Raw genomic sequence first — 8,712 nt, forward strand, 5'->3', positions numbered from 1 at the left:
ACCACCTTGTCTGGACCTTGGTGAGAGCATTGACTTCTCCCTGTGACCCTCTCCTCAACCAGTCATCCACTCCACACTAGGAAAAGCTGGCCTTTGTTCTGAACCTGATCACTACAGTCTGAATGAGTGTGCATCTGCAGGACATAAAGCCTAAGGCTTAAGACTTTTTAACTTAGCATGCAGAGGGAATGTCTGTCATTAGACTGTCATGATTAAGTGTGTTTTGCAGTGCTTAGAATTGATTGCTGGGGATTGATTATGTCTAATGCAGTGCCTAGCATTAAGGATTGTCGTTTTCTTGATTAAGAACCTATAGAATAAAACTGTATTGAGTAATTTGAGTGAATAAAGCATTGAAAGGGGAAGAAGCATGTGGACATTCTCTATTTCTAACTTTGACTGTACACGTCACAATTTTGCTTCCTTGGGATGGTGCAAATAGATTCAATGAGCACATATGAAGGAGGAGATGGTGAAGGATGAGAATGAGGTATGAAGGAGATGAGAGGCCATTAGGACCAATTTAGGGAGCAGGAGGAGGGAAAGAAGAGACTGGGCAGACACAGTCACTCAGGAAAACAGTCAGTGATTCCTAAACATGCCAACACATGCCTCCGTGTTGCCAGCCATTGCATACTTGATGTAAACCAGAGAAAGTGAAGGTGAGTTTGCAAAGGCCACATGTACAGGAATGTCCACAGCAGCCTTCTTTGTAATGTCCTAACATGCAAATGCTATCCACAGAAGGACAGGTAAACAACTGTCATCCATCCACAGGAACACAGGTGGCTTTGAGGCATCTGTCCTACCCTGGCAATAGTGAGTTCATCTGTGTTCTAATAATTGGACTGTTTTAGCAAGCAGAGCACATGATATGGGGCTGCTGCCCCTTCCTCACCTGTTCCCTGATTCTGCCCTCACTGAGCACCTGCCTTGTGTTCCCAGATCTTCAGCTCTAGGATTAGGGAGACCCCTCTATCCCAGGGATCTAGTCCTGGTGGCTCCTAAAGGAGATAGTGATACTGCTGGTTATTGGTGATGAGTCCTGCTTCTCCACATGTTGAAGTTTGAACATTAGAGAAGCATGCCAAGGCAAGCATATGAAGCATGGTTTATTTAAAAAGGGGTAGCATAGACTTCCCCTGGGAAGGGAGAAGGGGGCCATACCTGGTATCCTGGTATCCCAAGAGGCGAGGTGTTCTGCCCTTTTTATATGTCCTAGGCTTCCTTTATTCTCCTACCTTTTCCTCCTTATCTTTCTCCTTCCTGTGTACATGACTAGGCCCAGGAATGTTTGGTGGGATTGCCCAAAGGTGGGAGCCAAGTGGACTGAAGGAGGAAGGGCATGACGAGTAACCAAGGACACATTAATTAACCCAGTTCCTGGGACTGGTTACCTTAGCAACAGGTTGGAGCAGGGGCAGTTATTGATAAGGGTGGAGGAAGGGCTCTGAAGGAATTAACACTTCAATCCCTCAGGGGACAGTCTCTAACTTCCCAGACTCAAATTGGTCTCCTATACTGACTGCCTGTCTGATTCTGGCTTCGATAGGACAAGTGTGGTGATCCCATCTCCATGAGAGAACCCCAGATCACCCCATCACATTCCTTCACCCCATGCCCTGTCTCTGCAGTTAACAGCATGTTTTCCCAGGCTGGAGGCCTTGGTCATAATTTCTCCACTGAGGACCCCAGATCACTTCACCACAGGGTCCACCCTGTCTCTGTGGTCTTCTAGTGTCAGAACCCGCTGACAATCTGTAATTCCTGGTACAGCAGAGATGCTTAAAGAAAGACACGCACACACACACATCCAGTAAAAATGAGCACCATCTTTACTTTTTCTCTCCTTCTTTTATACAGCATTGTTAATTAAAACAAGGGAAAAGAAAAAACATCCTTTTGGCAGCTTAATCCTTACAAGCATGGATAAACATTCTCAGGAAAACTTTGTTTATGGTCACAGTGCTCCGTATTTCTTATCAATTAACTTGTGGTTAGTTATTCCCAAACAAACACACATATATATATATAAATTTTACACTTGGCAGAACATTCTTTTATCTTCTTAAGACAGCAACAAGGACACAGTTCAAAGAGTTCATATTTTCTCACAGAACTCCTTGTTTTGCTAAGCACAGCAAAACTTAACTGTTTGTGTGTGTGAGCACACATTCTAGGTGTTCACCCATCTTTAAAGTCTTGGTATATCTCTCCAAAGAGGACCTCAGGTGACACCTTCACACTGTTTACCCCATCTCTACAGTCCCCCAGAGACCTTGGTCATCTCTGCTCCATCTCCAATAGGCCAATAGCTTTGATGTCATCAATAGCAGATTCTCACCCAGGCTGTTCAAGACCTTCCCAAGCCTGTTCAAATGTACAGTTTAGAATATAAAGTCAGCATCTTGATGCTGCTCAGAAATGCATCAGACTATCTGAGAAATTAAATGCCAGGAAGAGGCTTCTGGGGCCAGGGTGATCTCAGGAGGGAGTAAGCCCTGCACACCATCGGAAAGATGGAATGCCCACATCTGCTCTGATATTTGGGGGTGTTCTTTCATTTGAAGGCAAAACTGCTTTTTTTGAAAGATGAAGGCAGGAACTATTAGAGTTTTCAGAAATACCTAAAGAAAGGCTTTACCTGTATATTCTGAGATGGCAAGTCTATAAATCAGGCAGTATCCAACCTCATGTCCTGCAGAAATGCTTATCTAGGCCTTTGTCTCTCAGGGCCTACCTCTGGGGACCATAAATCAGGAGACTGTGGTGGGATCTCTGTCATTAGGAAGGTGCCCACCTCTGCCAGCTCATCACTTGGGCCTGGACCCTTCTCCAGAAATATTCTGGTGATGGCTGCTACATGGAAGGGTAAATTCTGTAAGCAAAGAGATTTCACAACCCACTGGAGGGAGGAAGGAGCACAGCCCACATGCAACACAAATCTCAAGTAGGGAGGCAGACACAGCATCCAGCCCAGCCAGCCCAGGCCACCTGAGCCAAGTTCATCACTGCTGTGCCCCAGCCTCCCTCTCTACACCATGGTCTCCAACTAAGGAAAAAGGGGAACTGAGCAGGAGAGATGGCCCCACTGCCTGAGGGGATGACAGCACCTGGCAGCAAGTAGCCTTGAAATTGTGTCTTTTCTGTATATCTGAGTTGGAAATGCTATAGGCCTGGGGATTGTGGCTGTGTAGAGTATGATTTGGGGTCATCTGGCATTAGTGGTTGTGGTTGAGTGGGACAGGTTTTGTTGGCTCTAATGGCTCAGCAATGGGTGGGTTTGGGGACAATGACCAAACCTGAGGGCAACAGCAGACATTCTTGTCTTGTTCTAATCCTGCAGAAATGAGGCTTTATCTCATTTACCCAAATATCCTCCAGTGGGAAAGAGGGTACTTGGTCAGTTGTTCCCTGTGAAGAGATTGGCTGAGGTGCAGCTGGCACCATCGCCTCTCATTCACTACGTGGTAAGAGCCTCCAGGATCTGCTTCTCCTCAGGTGAGTGACCTCCTTTCTGTCACACTGGCTTAGCTCCTCTGTCCTCTCTTGGCCACTAGAAATGAACTTGCTTCAAAGAAACATTTCCTGGGGTCCATCCTGACCCTGATTATCAGTGCTTCACTCTCCTTGTACCTCAATGTCACACTCAATCTTTCCTAGCAGCACACAAGCACCTGCCCCCAGCTTCCCTCAGTCCCTCTTCAGCCTTCACTCTCCTTGCACCCCAATGCTAGGGAGCACCCAATGCTCCAAGGATCCCCACAATAAGCAGACACATCACAGACTACATTACCCACAATCTGAAGTGGCAGAGGCTGCCAGAATCCTATGTAGAAGTCATAAAGGGCAAATATTAACCCAAACCCTAGCCCTTGCACTAATCCTAGCCCTAACACTAACTGATCAGAATCCTCAGGGTACCAGGACAGGCATGAAACCTTCAGATTCATGTGACTATGAGCAGAGAAGTGTGGACAAAACTCATAACTATGTTAACCACAATGATAAGCGGCATAAGTTACCAGGGCCTTCCCCTTGCAGTGAATAGGTAAAATGCAGCACAGGTAGGCTCAGGCCCTCTCTGGAACTGGGCAGGTCCAGGGCGTGATCTTCTTGAGGACCTGGCCTCCGGACAGGTCGCCCAGGTAGCGGGTGTAGGTGTGGGCCACCAGCAGCTCAGGCTTCCTGCGCCCTCCTGCTGGAGCCGATCCACGCAGCGGTGTGTGGCTGCGTGGGACGGCTCCTGCCAGCTCACTGGTACCAGAAGGCCATGTCCTGCTCCAGTGCAGCCCTGCGGTGCAGTTCCTCGGGGAAGCAGACGGGGACGAAGACGGGGTTGTCCTTGTTGTGATCCATCTCCTCCTCCAGGGCCACATAGACGTGGTACAGAGACCCCATCACCAGCTTGAAGCCCCTTCGGGTCACCTGACCCCTCTGGAAGTTCCTCATGAACTCCGGCATTCTCTGCCTGGGCGTGCACCTCCTTGGTGGCCTCCTTCAAGGCCTCGGACAGATCTTGGGGCAAGCTGTCGCTCTGCAGGCGGTCTGTGGGGTCTGTTGCCGGGGCTGGCTGGGGCAAGCTGTCGCTCTGCAGGGTCCACGGCTGGGGCTGGCTGGTGCGGAGGCTCTGCGGCGGCGGCCGAGCAGGCAGCGGCTGTGTCAATTTCAGTTTTCAAGGGCAGATGTCATAGTAGCATTCATGTCACAGGGCAGTTATTATATGAGAATTGAAGCTCTATGTGGATATTATATTTTTACTAAAGGTCTTGGGGACTGATTATATTAGGAATCAATGCTATTATGAGGTTTTTCATATGAGTATTAAAGACCACATTGTATATATCATGTGATTTTTGTGATGCTATACAAATAAATATGACATTACTAACTAAAGACCACAGAGAACGTCACATTGACTTGCTTTTTAGTATAAAAGAACCCAAGGCAGGTGCATTATCAGTTTTTGAAGCTATAATATGGATAGTGTATCAATATTGAGGGCTACAAGCCAGATATTTTATCAGTTTTTAATGCTATAACATGAATATTGTATGAGTATTGAAGTCCACAGGGCAGCTATTATATCATTTTTACATTCCATAGTATGGGTAATATCTCAATATGAAAGTTCACAAGTCAGAAATTTTATCAAGTTTTGATGCTATAATATGGATATTATGTTAGTATTAATGTCAAAAAGAAGCAATTTATCAGGTTTTCATGCAGCTATTTTATTGGTTTTGAATGCTGTACTATGGATATAACATAAATAATAAACCTGTAAAATGGATTATCATTTTAGAACAAATTCTTTGAGGCAGACTTTATAATAGATTTGGATGATATAACATGAATATTACATTAACCAACGCTATGATATTAATTTTACATGCTACAATATGATACCCAATTGAGGGCTGAGGCTGTAGCTCAATGACAGAGTGCTTGCCTATCATGTGTGAAGCACTAGGTTTGATCCTTAGCACAACATAAAAAAAAAAAAATGAGGGCTGTGGATATAGCTCAGTTGGTAGAGTACTTGCCTTGCATGCACAAGGGGTACATGCTGGGGTTCAATCCCCAGCACCAAATAAATAAATAAATAAACAAATAAATAAAGGCATACTGTCCATCTACAACTACAATTTTTTTAATATGATATCCAGTTGAATCAAAACAAGGGAAATTTATATATTAATGTAACTCATGTAGCATGGATATCACATCAATATTAGGGCCACAGGGCAGCTGTCATTTAGTTTACATTCCATAATATGGGTATTTTATTAATGTTAAGGTGACAGGAGAGATGAAATATTGCATCCTGAGGCCACAGTATGGACATGATATTGATATTCAGTGCCAATCTTATGTTAGTTTTCAATGCTAGAATATAGATATCCTTTTAGTCATAAGGGCCAAGTTCATCTCTTACAATAACTTTAGATGCTCCGATATGGATTTCATGAGTATGAAAGGTCAAAGTGCAAGAATTATTGTAGTTTGAAATATGCTATAATATGAATATTGTATTAATGTTGAACACCACAAGGAAACCACTATGTGACTTTTAAAAGGTATTTTAGTGATATACCATCAGTCATAAAGGCCATAAGGAAGCCATTAATCAATTTTAGGTGCTGATCATATAAATATAAAGGCCACATTGCACCCTCATATGTTTTCCATGATAAAATGAGTATGTCTGTTTAGTGTTAGGGGAGATATGCAAGTTATTTTGTCAGTTTTTCATACTATAGTATGATATCATATCAGTTTTCCAGGCCACAAGGCAAGTAATGTCAATTAGTGATGTGACCCATAATATGGATATCTGATCAGAATTGAACACCAGAAGGTAGCCAATTGATCAGTTTTTCTTTCTGTCTTAAGGATTACCTATCACCAATGAAGGCCAAAAGTAGTACTTTGTCATGTCCTTGTGTTATATTATGGATGACTTTCACTATCAAAGGCTCAATGGCAGTTACTCTATCACTTTTTCATGCTCTATTATGGATGCCATGTCATATTAGAGGCCACAAAGCACCTGTTTCATAAATTGTTCATAGTTCATAGGAATAGAATAATAGTACTCAAGGACTCAGGGAAGCTATTTTATCAGTTAGTATGGATTTACATTAATAATAAAGGCCACAAGACAGCTATTACACTACTTTTATACATGTTATTTTAATATTAAAATCCAAAGGGCAGCTATTATATTAATATTGGATGCTATAATATGGATGTCATATTAGTATTAAATGTCATAGGGCATATATTACATATAAGATATTTTAGTAAAAATATTACATTAAATAAAAACAAAAAGTCACATTTTGTATTAGGGTTAGAGGTTATAGTATGAATATTACATTAATATTAGAGGCTGAGGACACACATTGTATTAGTTTAAGATGCTGTAATATAGATATTAAATGGGCACAGGGCAACTATTCTATTATTTTGGATTATATAGCATGGAGATTATATTAACAACTACAGGGCAGCTATTATATTAATTTTACATGCTGTATTATGGATATTACATTAATATCAAAGCCACAGGAAAAGTATTGTTTAGTTTTAAAGGACACAATATGTTTATCATATCAATATTAAAGGCCATAGGCAGCTATTCCTTTATGTTTAGAGGCTATAGGAGGGACAGCATATTAATATTAAAGGCCACAAGGCATCTGTTTGACTAGTTTTAGATCCTCTAGTATGGATATAATATTAGCACTAAGGATATAGGACAAATATAGTATTAATTTAAGATACTATATTATAGGTATATATTAATATTTAAGGCCACAGAGCACCTATTATATTAATTAGACATGCTATCATATGGATATTACATTAATATTAAAAAACAAAGGGCATCTATTATGTTAGCTTGAGATACTGTAGTATAGGTATGCTATTAGTATAAAAGATCACAGGCAGCTAATACATTAGTATAAGATTCTGTAGTATGGCTATTACATCAGTATTAAAGGCCACTGGTTAGCTATTACATAAGTTTAGTTTTAGAGGCTACATTATATACCCCGTAAGTATTAAAGGCCTCTAGATAGCTATTATATTCACATTAGATGCTACAGTATGAACATCATATTAGTATTAGAGGCAAAGGACACATATTGGTTTAAGATGCTATATATGGGATTTTACTTTAATAATAAAGGACACAGGGCATCTACTAGATTAGATTAGATGAGACAGTATGTATATTGTATTGATGTTAAAGTCCACAGGGCAGTTATCATGTTAGATTGAAATGGTATATTATGTATATAATAGTACAATAAAAGACCACAAAGCAGTTAATATATTAGTATTGGATGCTATAGTATGGATATTTTGTTAATATAAAAGCCACAAGGCAGCTATTATATTAATTTTAGATACTATGAAATATATATTATAATACAGTGCTTTTAAAACCATAATACAACTATTATATTACTTTAGATGGCATAGGATGGAGATCTTTAGTATTAGAAACCAGAGAACTTCTATTGTGTTAATTTTAGATTTTACAGAATGGATATCATTAGTATTAAAAACTACAGGGCATCTATTATAATACTTTAGGTATCATAGTACATCTCATATTAGTATTGAAGGTCACAGGGATGCTATTATATTAGTTTTAGAGGTCACAATATGCATATTGTATTAGTGTGAAAGGCCACAGGGCAGCTATAATATCCATTTTTGATGCTATATTAGGGACAAAATATTAGTATTAAAAGGCCACAGGGAAGCTATTATATTCATTTTAGAGGACACATTTTACTGTCCTCTAATATTTATAATATTAATAATAATATTAATATTATGTTAATGTAGACTGGGGCTGGGATCATTAGAGAGCCTTTGCCTGACACGTGTGAGGCACTAGGTTCTATCCTCAGCACCACATAGAAATATATAAAATAAAGGTATTGTGTGCATCTACAACTAAAAATATTTTAAAATATATATTATGTTAATGTTAAAGACAGCAAGGAAGCTATTATACTAGTTTTAGATGCTATGGAATGTATATCATATGCCTACATGGCAGCTATTTTATTAGTTTCAGATGCTACACTAATGGATATTATATTAACATTAAAGACCAAAGTGAGGTATTATATTGAATTTAGATGCTTTAATATGGATATTACATTAGTATTAAAGGTCACAGAGCAG

At 40.3% G+C, this 8,712-nt stretch overlaps 1 pseudogene; it reads right to left on the minus strand.

Annotated features, from left to right (window-relative positions):
- Nucleotides 1–1,855: 1,855 nt before the first annotated feature.
- LOC124095469 (heme oxygenase 1-like) lies at nt 1,856–4,675 on the minus strand (annotated as a pseudogene).
- Between the last annotated feature and the right edge of the window lie 4,037 nt (nt 4,676–8,712).

This window comes from Marmota monax, unplaced genomic scaffold (assembly GCF_021218885.2).
Source record: "Marmota monax isolate L192 unplaced genomic scaffold, Marmota_monax_Labrador192_F-V1.1 WCK01_AAM20220418_F8-fsc00060, whole genome shotgun sequence".
In the NCBI taxonomy this organism is placed as follows: Eukaryota; Metazoa; Chordata; class Mammalia; order Rodentia; family Sciuridae; genus Marmota; species Marmota monax.